The sequence below is a fragment of the Petaurus breviceps genome, unplaced genomic scaffold (assembly GCF_028583685.1).
Source record: "Petaurus breviceps papuanus isolate PSGF00001 unplaced genomic scaffold, PetGlider_PUasm1.0 189, whole genome shotgun sequence".
In the NCBI taxonomy this organism is placed as follows: Eukaryota; Metazoa; Chordata; class Mammalia; order Diprotodontia; family Petauridae; genus Petaurus; species Petaurus breviceps.
Window position 1 is genome coordinate 20,276,067 of NW_027185809.1, and position 11,917 is coordinate 20,287,983.

The following is an 11,917-nucleotide window of genomic DNA, read 5'->3' on the forward strand; positions in this document are numbered from 1 at the left end:
TTGAATTGCTTATCTTCCCAGTAAGGGTGGGTGATGACTGAGGAAGGGAAAGAATCTGGAATTCAAAATTTAAAAATCAAGATATAAACATATATATAATTTTTCATGGAACTGGGAAATAAGATATACAGGCATTGGGTCACAGAGATCCACCATGTCTTGCTGGAAAGTTGGAGAGAGGATGGGAGAAGATATGGGAGATAGCAGGTTGGGGGAGGGTATATTCAGTGGGATCTCTGTTTTGGGGTGGTAGGTAGGGGAAAATGGGGAGAAAATTTGTAACTCAAAATCTTGTGGAAATGAATGATGTAAATTAAAAAATAAAAAAGAGAGGAAAATAAAATAAAATAAAAACAAATGAGGAAACTGAATCAAATAGAGATTAAGTGGCTTGACCAAGATCACATAGCTAGTAAATGCCAGAGGTTGAATTTAAACTCAGGTCAGTCTATTAGTGAGTTTGAAAAAGGAATGAAAAATAATTAACTTCTTAGGATTCCAAGGAAGGAAATGATAGTTGAGTGGTACACTTACTTTAGTAATTTTACAGTTAATGGGAAAACTTTAGAGTTCCTAATTGGCTCAGATATCAATTAGATAGATGGGAAATGAAATTGATATGATTTTAATCAACACCAGTGTTTCTGTTATAACTGCCACCCTTCCCACCATTGTTTAAGATGCAGAAGTCTATAATTTATAGAATTGTCATAAAAGCAAAGCCATATGACAGAGCATTTCCCAAAGAATAGCAATAGATATTAGTGGTTTCAAATAAGATTAGACACATTGAAAATTCAGAGATGACATACAAGGGAAGAAAATTACTCATTGATTTAACATTGATTAAAGTGTCCTCAAGGTATTCAGGACTGTAGTAAGAGCTTTGAGAGTTTGGAGAGGGAAGGACATATATAACCCATACCAACTTCTTAAGAAAGAAGTGTCCATTAATTTTTTCAAAGAGTTTTCTGTTACATCATCATGATGTTAAATTATTTACTGGGTTCCTCAAAAATTTTAAGGTAATTTTAAGCTTTAAGAAAGCTTTAATATAACTTTCTTCATATAGATATAGATATGAAAATACATGCACATATTATCTATCATTAATATACACATATAGATGCATACATTTATTTGAGAAGGAAATGGCAAATCACTCCAGTATCTTTGCCAAGAAACCCTCATTGACAGTGTTGGCATACTATGGTCCACAGGGTCACAAAGAGTTGACATGACTATGTCTGTGTGTATATATGTAAACATATGTAAAGATATTTATACATTATTTTTTGATAATGTGTCATATGGTTATTTTCTATCTCAAAATATTCAGGGCAACTGAAGAGAAATGAACACGTAACCCCCAGTAAAATTACCCTGAGCATGCAGTTTCCTTATAATCACCATCAGTTAATTTTTACTGAGTATCTATTGAACCACATTTTACTTTGCTTGAAGAAGCGAGAGATGGTTTTTGCAAAAGAAAATAAAAGGAGTGGCTGAAACCTGAAGTTATTCGTGGATATTTTCCTCTTAATTCTCACTTATGATAACCAAAATTGGTTGTACATGCACTCTCTCCCTCATTATAAATTTATTTAGTCTCCTTTCTTTCTCTTTTGTTTTCATTGGTGCCTCTTGTTCATTACCTCACATTCACTTTTGAATGTATCCCTGTCCTCCTTCCCTACACAGTGAGCTTTCCTTTATAAAAAAGTTTTGAAAGGAAGAGGGAAAGCAATAGTATATATCTCCCAGGTTTATTGTGAGAATCAAATGAGGTAATATTTGTAAAATTCTTAGTACAATTTCCCACACACAATAGGTGCTTAATAAATGGTATTTCCTTTATTTCCCCTTATAAGATATATTTGATGCAAAAATATTTTCCCAGGGGCGGGTAGGTGGTTCAGTGAGTAAAGCACCAGCCCCAAAGTCAGGAGGACCCGAGTTTGGTTCCGGCCTCAGACACTTAACACCCCCCCACACACACAAAATACTAGCTGTGTAACCTTGGGCAAGTTACTTAACCCCGATTGCCCTCCAAAAGGCAATATATATATATATATATATATATATATATATACACACACACACACACACACACACAGACATACATACATATATATATATATATGTATTTTTTTTCCTAGTAGAAAATTTTACTTCTTATTCTTATTGATTTTGTTTATGTGTATGCTTTTCAGTTTTGTGACATAAAAATTGCCTATTTTTGGCTACTTTTAACACTTTTTTCATTAATATTTCTCCCTCAGTCATAGCAATAGCACACACTTTCTCCCATTTTCATCCAATTAATAAAAAAAAAAATTATGCAACTCTCAAGCATGGTGCTGTACTAGCAGAAGCCATGAATGACAGATAATTTCAATTCAGGAGTTCTGAACTGCACTAACACTAAGGTTGACCAGGTGTCTGAACTCCATACAACACCAGTATAATGATCCATTGGGAGTTGCAGAGTGGAGGGTAACCAATCTGCCTAAGGAATAGTGAACCGGCTAGGTTGGAAATAGGTCAGGACAGAACTTCTGGGTCATTCTGAGTGGGACAAGATTTGTGAGTTATGACAAAACTTTTAGCCTGTATGGGTGAGAGAGTGGGACCAAGTTTCTTTTAAAATAATCATTAAAAATATTTTAATTTCTTGAATCTCTTTTAAAATTTATGGTATAGGGTGGCTAGGTGGCATAGTGAGTAGAGTACCAGCCCTGGAGTCAGGAGGACCCGGGTTCAGATCCGGCCTCAGACACTTGAAACATACACACAAAAACTAGCCATGTGACCTTGGGCAAGTCACTTAACCCCAGTTGTAAAAGCATAAATAGCAACAAAGAGCAGATGAAATTAGCAACCATTTGTAGATGACAAGATTTTCTTAGAAAACTCAAGAATCAGTGAAGTCAGTTAATTAACAGCTACACTTAAGTAGAAAACTAAATCAAAAGAAGTCATTAGCATTTCTATATAGCACTAACAAAATCCAGGAAAAATAACAGAAAAAGAAATTATTTCAAAGCATCTTTAAAAATGTAGAAAATAAGGGGTGGCCAGGTGTCTCAGCAAGTAAGAGCACTGGCTCTAGTGTTGGGATGACCTGGGGATCAAATCCGGGCTCAGATACTTAGCACCCCACCCAGAAATAACTGGCTGTGTAACCGTGAGCAAGTTACTTAACCCCGATTGCTTATAAAAAAATAATGTAGAAAATATCCTAGAGGTCTACCAAGAGATATTCAAAACTTACAAAGAGTTACAGAACACTTTTCAAAGGAAATAGAGACTGAAATAATTGTAAAATTTTGAATGTTCATGATTGAGCTCTGACAACATCACATAAATGACACTACCACAATTAATTTACAAATTTAGTAGTATATCAATAAACCTTCAAGTGATTACTTCATAGAATTAGATAAAATAATAAGATTTGCCATAAAAAGCTGAATTTGCCAGATGGAAAAAGAATCTCAAAAGCTCAATGAGGAGAATCATTGCTTCAGAATTAGATTGGAGCAAATGGAAGCTAATGTCTTTATGAGAAATCAAGATGCTGTTAAAAAGATTAAAAAAAATGAAAGAATAGAAGACAATGCGAAATATCTCATGGGAAAAAAACACTGACCTGGAAAATAGATCCAGGAGAGATAATTTAAAAATTATTGGACTACCTGAAAGCCATGATCAAAGTAAGAACCTAGAAATCATCCACCAGGAAGTTCTCAAAGAAAACTGCCCTGATGGTTTAGAACCAGAGGGCAAAATAGAGGTTGAAAGAATCCACCGATCACCTCCTAAAAAATATCCCCAAAAGAAAACTCCTAGGAATATTATAGCCAGGTTCTGGAATTCCCAGATTAAGGATAGAATTTTACAAGCAGCCAGGAAGAAATAATTTGAATACTGTGGATACACAATCAGGATAACCCAGGATCTGGCAGATTCTACACTGTGGAATCAAAGTTCTTGGAATATGATATTTGGGAGGTCAAAGGAGCTGTCATTAAAACCAAGAGTCACCTACCCAGCAAAACTGAGTGTCATGTTTCAGGGGAAAATGTGGTCATTCAGTGGAATAGAGAACTTTCAAGCATTCTTGATGAAAAAACCAAAGTTGAATAGAAAATTTGACATTCAGATACAAGAAGCAAGAGAAGCATGTGAAGGTAAACACAGAAAAGAAATCATAAGGAACTTATCAAAGTTGAACTTTCAACATTCTCACATGGAAAAACAATAATTGTAACCTATGAAACTTTTCTCAGTAGTTGAACATGTATGTCTATATATGAGGGTAGATGGGCATATGAATACACATGTGAATGTGTGTATATATGTTTACAGGTATACACACATAGAGGGCACAGGACCAACTTAATAGCAAGGGATGACACTGAAAAGGTGAAATTAAGAGGTGAGAGAGAAATATAATGATAGGAGATGAGGAGAGAAAGAATGAGGTAAACTATCTCATATAGAAGAGGCAAGGGAAAATGGTTATAATGGAGAGGAAGAATAGCAAGGCAAAAGGGAATGGGTCAAACTTATTCCCATTGAATTTGGCTTGAGGAGGGAATGAAATACACACTAAATAGGGTTTCTTACCCTCCAGGAGAGTAGGGTTGGAAGAGGATGATAGGGGATATGATGGAAGGAAGGGCAGGCTGAGGGGAAGGGAAGTTGGAAGGACCCACTTTTGAAAAGGGATGAGGTCAAAGTAGAGAATTGAACAAGTGGGTAGTGGGATAGGAGGGAGGGAAATATAATCAGTCTTTCACAATATATCTACTATGTTATTGTTTTGCATTAGCCACACATGTACAACTTATACTGAACTGCTTATCTTCCCATTAAGGGTGCGTGACAAGGGAGGAAGGGAAAGAATCTGGAATTCAAAGTTTTAAAATCAAATATGTATATACTATTATTAATACTCTTTTACATGCAATTGGGAAATAAGATATACAGGCACTGGGGCATAGAGATCCACTGGAAAAGTTGAAAGGGTCATGGGAGAAAATATGGGAGAGAGCAGATTGGAGGAGGGGATATCCTGTGGGTCTGCTATTTTGGGGCGGTGCATAAGGTAAAAACGGGGAGAAAATTTGTAACTCAAATCTGGAGGAAATGAATGATGTAAATCAGAAGTTAATAAAGCATTTGTAAAATAGAAACAAACCAAAGAAACACAGTATACTTTCATAGAAAACAGTGAAGCCATCTGCTGAGAGCTCTCTCTACTCTCCTTCTCCTCATCTCACTTTACTGAGAGATCTTCACCCATTAAGTATTACTTCAGTTCTCTCACACATGAAGAGTTAGTTTTTCTCCATGCTAAGGCTTATGCCTCTACATTCACTAGTGATCGTATTTCATTCTCTCTTTTCCAATAGATTGACTCCTCTGTCATCCATATTCTCTTACTTATCCTCAATCTCTTCCTATTGTCTGATTCCTTGCTGCCTACATTCCATGACACATTCCCATGGGTTCCTCACCCTAAAAAAACCTAGCAACTATTATCCCATATTTCTCTGGTCTTTGCAAACAACTTTGGAGAAGTCTATTTGCAATTGGTGCCTCCATCTTTTTTCCTCTCACTTTCTTCTTAACTCTCTACAGTCTGGCTTCCAACCTTAACATGAAACTGAAACAGCTCTCTGTAAAGGTATATGATTTCTTAATTTCCAAATCTAATGGTCTTTCTTCAGTCCTTTTATTTCATGACCTCTAACTTTTGACAATGTAAATCTCTCTGTTTTTCCTTTATACTCCTTTTCTCTAGGTTTTCATGACACTTCCCTCTCCACTCCACTTTTTGATCATTTTTAAGACTCCAAATCACATCTGTTAACTGTGGATTTTCCACAGGGGTCTGCCCTGTGCCCTTCTCTCCCTCTATCCTATTTTTCTTGGTGATTTTTCATCTCCTGTGGATTCAATGATCATATTTGCACTCATGATTCTTAAATGTACTTATTCATCTCTAACTTCTTTCATGACCTCTAGTCTCACATCTCAAACTGTCTATTAGACACCTCAAATGGAGTTCCTATAGACAGGTTAAGCTGAACATGTTCAAAACCGAACTTATTTGTCTTTGTTATTATGTTTTCCTCAAAACCCTTTCCCCTTCCAAGTTTCCATATTAGTATTGAGATTACTATAATTCTTCCAGTCACCAAGTCTCACAACCTAAATTTTAGCCTCAGTTCCTCACTTTCTTTCATCATCCACATCCAATCAGTTTCAAAGGACTACTGGTTTTATCATTGTAACATATCTAGCATATCTCATCTTCTCTTCTCTGACACTGACATCATCCTAGTGTGGACTATTGCAAGAATGTTCTGGTTGGTCACAAGTCTTTTATTACTCCTATCCATCCTTCACTTAGCAGCCAAAGTAATCTTCTTAAGGTTCATATCTGGCCACGCATTCCTTAAAATCCAGTAGCTCCCTATTACCTCCAAGATCAAATATAAAATCCTCTTTTTGGTGCTCAAAGTCCTTCATAATTTCCCCCTTTCCACCATCAACTTTCCAATCATCTTATACCTTATATTTTACAACATATTCAGAGATCAAGTGAAACTGGCTCTCTATCTTCATTCCCACCTCCAAGGTTTCCTGACTTGCTTTAAATTCCAGCTACAAGAAGCCTTTTCTGATCTCTCTGGATTCTGATCTATCTGTATTCGATAGGAACCTTCCCTCTCTTGATTATTTCCAATTTATCCTATATATAGCTTGTTTACACAGGGCCTATTTTTGAAATCTTTCTTTAAACCCTTATCACTTGGTAGAGAATCCGGTACGTAGTAGGTGTACTAAAATAAATGTTTATTGACTCTACCTTAGATATTCTAGTATATGACTTTATTATCATTCTCTTCTAAATAATAATTAATTGCTCCTATAATTTGTTTTCTTGTCTACTCTCTATTCAAGATGCTATTATTAAATCATCATTCTTATGTCTTTTGTTTGTGTTCCTGTAAAATTTACTAATTTTCTTTTATGCTGTATAAACCAAGTACTTACTTATACAAGTATATTTACTCTTCTATATTTATTTGTACTTTATATGTGACCTACCACATACTCTTGTTTTGTAAACGTAAAACATACACGTTGAGAAATATATGCATTCTTTTTTTTATCCCATTCAAAAAGCACCATATATCTTTCAACTCTACCTTTTTAAACTTTTTTCAAACTTTTAAAGAAGTTTGTCTAATTCCATTTGTTCCTTTTGATGATGCTTTTATATTAGATTTATTTAACTATGAGAAGAGAACACAAAACTCCCTTATATTTGCTGTGTCAATTCTTTTTTTCCCAGGAATTTAAATGCTATTCCTTTGGTTTATACAAATTAATGTTGATTTTTAAAATATTCTCTGTCACCTTTGGTAATAATATAGTTTCCATATATATCTCTCTTGAAATTGTGAGGCAGTATGACATCATCTATACAGAGGTGAACTTGAGATAAGTCCTGTAATTTTTCAAAGGCTCATATTCTAATTTGTAAAATCTCCATGCTGATCACTATTGGGATTAGGGCCTATGAGTTGACACTGTACTTCCAGGTTGGGCAAGATAGTGGGATCCAATTTCGAAACAAAGGGTAACAAAAATAAGAAAAAACACATAGAAAAAAACAATTATTACCACTTCTTTAGAGTTTTCATTTTTTAATTTTTTATTTCTTTTAAATGAAATTTTATGTTATTTTTAGTTTACATCCTTCATTTGCACAAGATTTTGAGTTATGAATTTTATCCCCATCTTTCCCATACCCAGCACCACCAAAACAGGTATCTTCATATTTTCCAATCACAACAGTATAATACTCTCCTTCCCACCCAACAAATAAATAAAGTACTCATACTAAATAGACACAGATATTTAGGGGCCTGAAATAATGTTGAAGAACTATGACAGTGCATTTTTCCTAGTAGGAACAGTGTTTCCAATTTCTCTTAATACTAGGAGTGATCACACAATATATTCATTCGTCTCTTTTAGAAGTTAATATTTGATTTCAGTTCCTTCCGTCCATTATTTGTACATGCTTTCCTTCTCAAGAAAAGAATGTAATCCTCAAAAATGCTAGGAGGAGCTCAATGCTATTGGAAACAAAATGTAAAATGGAAATTGTTGAGTAAAGTATTTTCCAACCATCGCATATTTTAGAAGAACATACATTTCTCTTGTAGCTGATTACAGGGATACATGATCATAGAAAATTGTACTTTTTTTGTGGATTATAGTTGAGGATAAGTTTATTTTCCATTTCTACTTACCTTGATAAATACTAAAACATGATCCTTAAACTTCATAATAATTAGGTAGTTTATGTGAATAAATTAGTGATGCTGGCACTCAGAGTATAATTCAAGTGGGAAAATGTTTGCTCCCTGCTTCTTCACCCCCTCCCACTCCCATCCCACCAAGTCAAAATCAGACACTGATTTTGTACAGATTTAAGTAGGATGACCTACTTAACTCACATGGAATGTGCTGTTCCCCAGCAAAAAGAATGTGAGTGTGTATATGTGCAAGTGTGTGTGTATGTGAATGCATCCATAGTACTAAATCTACACCTACTGATCTACATTAGGTCTATACACTAAGAATAACAAGCTGATATCATTTGAAATTGTAAGAATACCTTTTTTAAATTACATGTGGGGGCAAAAAATAGGTTAGGGTGAAAACTTTCCTCTCCTAAGCTAATTGCCTTCTTTCATTATGAAACTTCCCTGAAGGAAAGAGCAAAGAAGGATCTGCCAGTGGACATTTGTTCTAATGAAATAAAATAATTAAACAAAATCTTCCTCAAACATGCTGTTTGAGGTGGGTCACTGAAAAAGCTCAGATTTCAAGTTATTCTTCCTGGCGCAGTTACTAGGAGATAATGTTAATTGTAGAGAAGGGATTCTGAGGAGGCTTAAACAAACAACAATAAAGCACTCCTTGAATCAAAATATCTGTGGCAGTAGAAAAGACTAGCAACTGGTCTAATTGCATTACAATGCCTCTGGTGCACTGCATAATTACATTAAAATGTACCTGTGGGTAACATTCAGCACCTCCTCCCAATTTCTACTCCAAACAGTTCAGGTTCTCATCATTGTATACCTGAACTATAACTTTACTTTCTAATTGCCTCCTGTCTCTTATCTCCAATCCATTCTCCATAATGCAGCTCAAATGAGTTTCCAGAGTAATGAATACTATTATTATGTAGCTCATATACTGAAATGTAACAACAGCAATTATAAAAATAGATATGAGTCTTAAGCTTATATAATAATATTGGTAAAGCTTATATAACAAAATTACTGCCTTGGTTGTGTGTGTGTGTTGTGTTATGTTTTAAATACACAAAAGTGTCTGTTTTCTAGTTAATGAAATACCAATAGGTAAGAATTTTTAATTTGTATTTTCTGTTACAATTCTTCCACAGTATCAAAAATCACTCAAATAGTTAGAAGTGGGGAAAAAGGGGGTAGAGTCAAGATGACAGAGTAGAAACAGGAATTCCTCAAGGCTCTGTCTTCCACCTCCTCAAATTTATGTAAAAGAGTACTCTCAACAAACTTTGGGGCTACAGAACCCACAAAATGACACAGAGAAGCTGAACTCCCACTGAGGAGAGGCCAGAAGGCCAGCAGGAATTGGTCAGTGAAGCACTCTGTGAGCTGAGCCCAGCCCTGAACAAGCTGGAGGTTTTGGCCCCAGGATGGGCCAGACAAACCATTGCCTGGAGGAACTTCAGATCACCAGAAGCTTTGGCAGTTTCCAGAATTATCAACACATAGATGTGAAGGACAAAGTTAGAGGTTAGTGCAATGTGGACTTTGGGGTCCAGTAGTTGGGAGTGTCATCGGGCTTTGTCCCCAAGTCAAGAAGCCACTGAGGAGCTGCGGCCCTGCCGCCACCCCCAAGTGGCAGCATCAGCTCCTGGCCAGCAGGATGTAGGGGGACCAAGCAACCAGTCTGAGGGGTAATGGCTCTTGCTTTAACCTACTTGGATATGTATTGTAGTCTAGGGTTGAGGTGCTGGGGTGTGTGACCAGCTTGCCAGAGTGTGTGGAGGCTTCAGAGAGGGCATCCAACTAACACCTTCGGCAGCTGAGAAAACCCCAGTGTGTGGGACAAAGCTCCCCTGTCTGGTAGAAGAGTCCTATTGTGGCAAAAAGCCCAGGGGACAAGTGACTGAATGGCAACATAAGCAGGCAAAGGAATCAAAATAAACAGAACAACCCAACATTAGACTCCTATTGTGGGTAGAAAAAGTATCAAAGAATGGAACAGGAGAAAGACAGTGAAGTCAGAACGCCTGCACCAAAAACTTCCAAGAAAAACATGAGCTGGTTACAGGCCATAGAGGAACATAAGAAGCAAATAAGAAAAGGGGAGGAAAAATTGGGAAGAGAAATGAGAAAAAATACAAGAAAATTATGAAATGAGAGTCAACAGCCTGAATGAGGAAAATAACACCTTAAAAAACAGACTAACTCAAATTTCAAAGGAGGCTGAAAAAGGAAATAAGGAAAAGAATGCTTTAAAAAGCCAAATTTTCCATATGGAAAAAGAATCTCAAAAGCTCACTGAAAGGAATCATTCCTTCAGATTTAGATTGGAGCAAATGGAAGCTAGTGACTTTATGAGAAACCAAGATGCTGTTTAACATAAAAAAAAAAATGAAAGAATAGAAGGCGATGTGAAATAGCTCATTGGAAAAATGATGGACCTGGAAAATAGATCCAGGAGAGATAATTTAAAAATTATTGGACTACCTGAAAGCCATGATCAAAGTAAGAACCTAAAAATCATCATCCAAGGGATTCTGAAGGAAAACTACCCTGATGTATTAGAACCAGAGGGCAAAATAAAGGTTGAAAGAATCCACCAATCACCTCCCGAAAAAATCCCAAAAGAAAGAAACCTCCTAAGAATTTTATAGCCAGGTTCCAGAATTCCCAGATCAAGGAGAGAATATTACAAGCAGTCAAGAAGAAACATTTTGAATATTATGGAAACAAAATCAGGATAACACAATATCTGGCACCTTCTACTCTGAGGCATGGAAGGGCTTGGGATATAATATTCTGGAGGGCAAAAGAGCTGGGATTAAAACGAGAATCTCCTTCCCAGCAAAACTGAGTATCATGCTTCACGGGAAAATATGGTCATTCAGTGGAATAGAGGACTTTCAAGTATTCTTGATGAAAAAACCAGAGTTGAACTGAAAATTTTATATTCAGATACAACAAGCAAGAGAAGCATGAGAAGGTAAACAGGGAATAGAAATCATAAGGAACTTATCAAAGTTGAACTATTAACATTCCTATATTGAAAAATGATAATCATAACTGATGAAACTTTTCTCAGTATGAAAACAGTTAAAGGGAATATATATATATATATATATATATACACATATATATATATATATATATACACACACATACACATATATATGTATATATACATATATAGGATATTTTTGTGTATGAATACATATGTGAATGTGTGTATATATGTTTACAGGTATACATAGTTAGAGGGCTGTATCAGCAATGCCATATTCACAATGCCTATAGAGATTACAAATATGCTGATATAATTATCCATTAGAAAATACGTCATGTTTGCCATATGAGGAAATAAACTAGAAAATTTATTAAGATACCAAAAGACTGAGTCCCAAAACCAGAAAGTGAAAGCCATCAGAGTAGTTATGACATTGGCACAGGTAGATAAAGTAGAAAGCACCCACATTTTCAAGCCTTTAAAACAGAACAGGCTACCTCAGGCAAAGGTCCTCCTCTCCCCACTCACAGCAACCACCCAGCGTCCTGGAAGAGCGCTC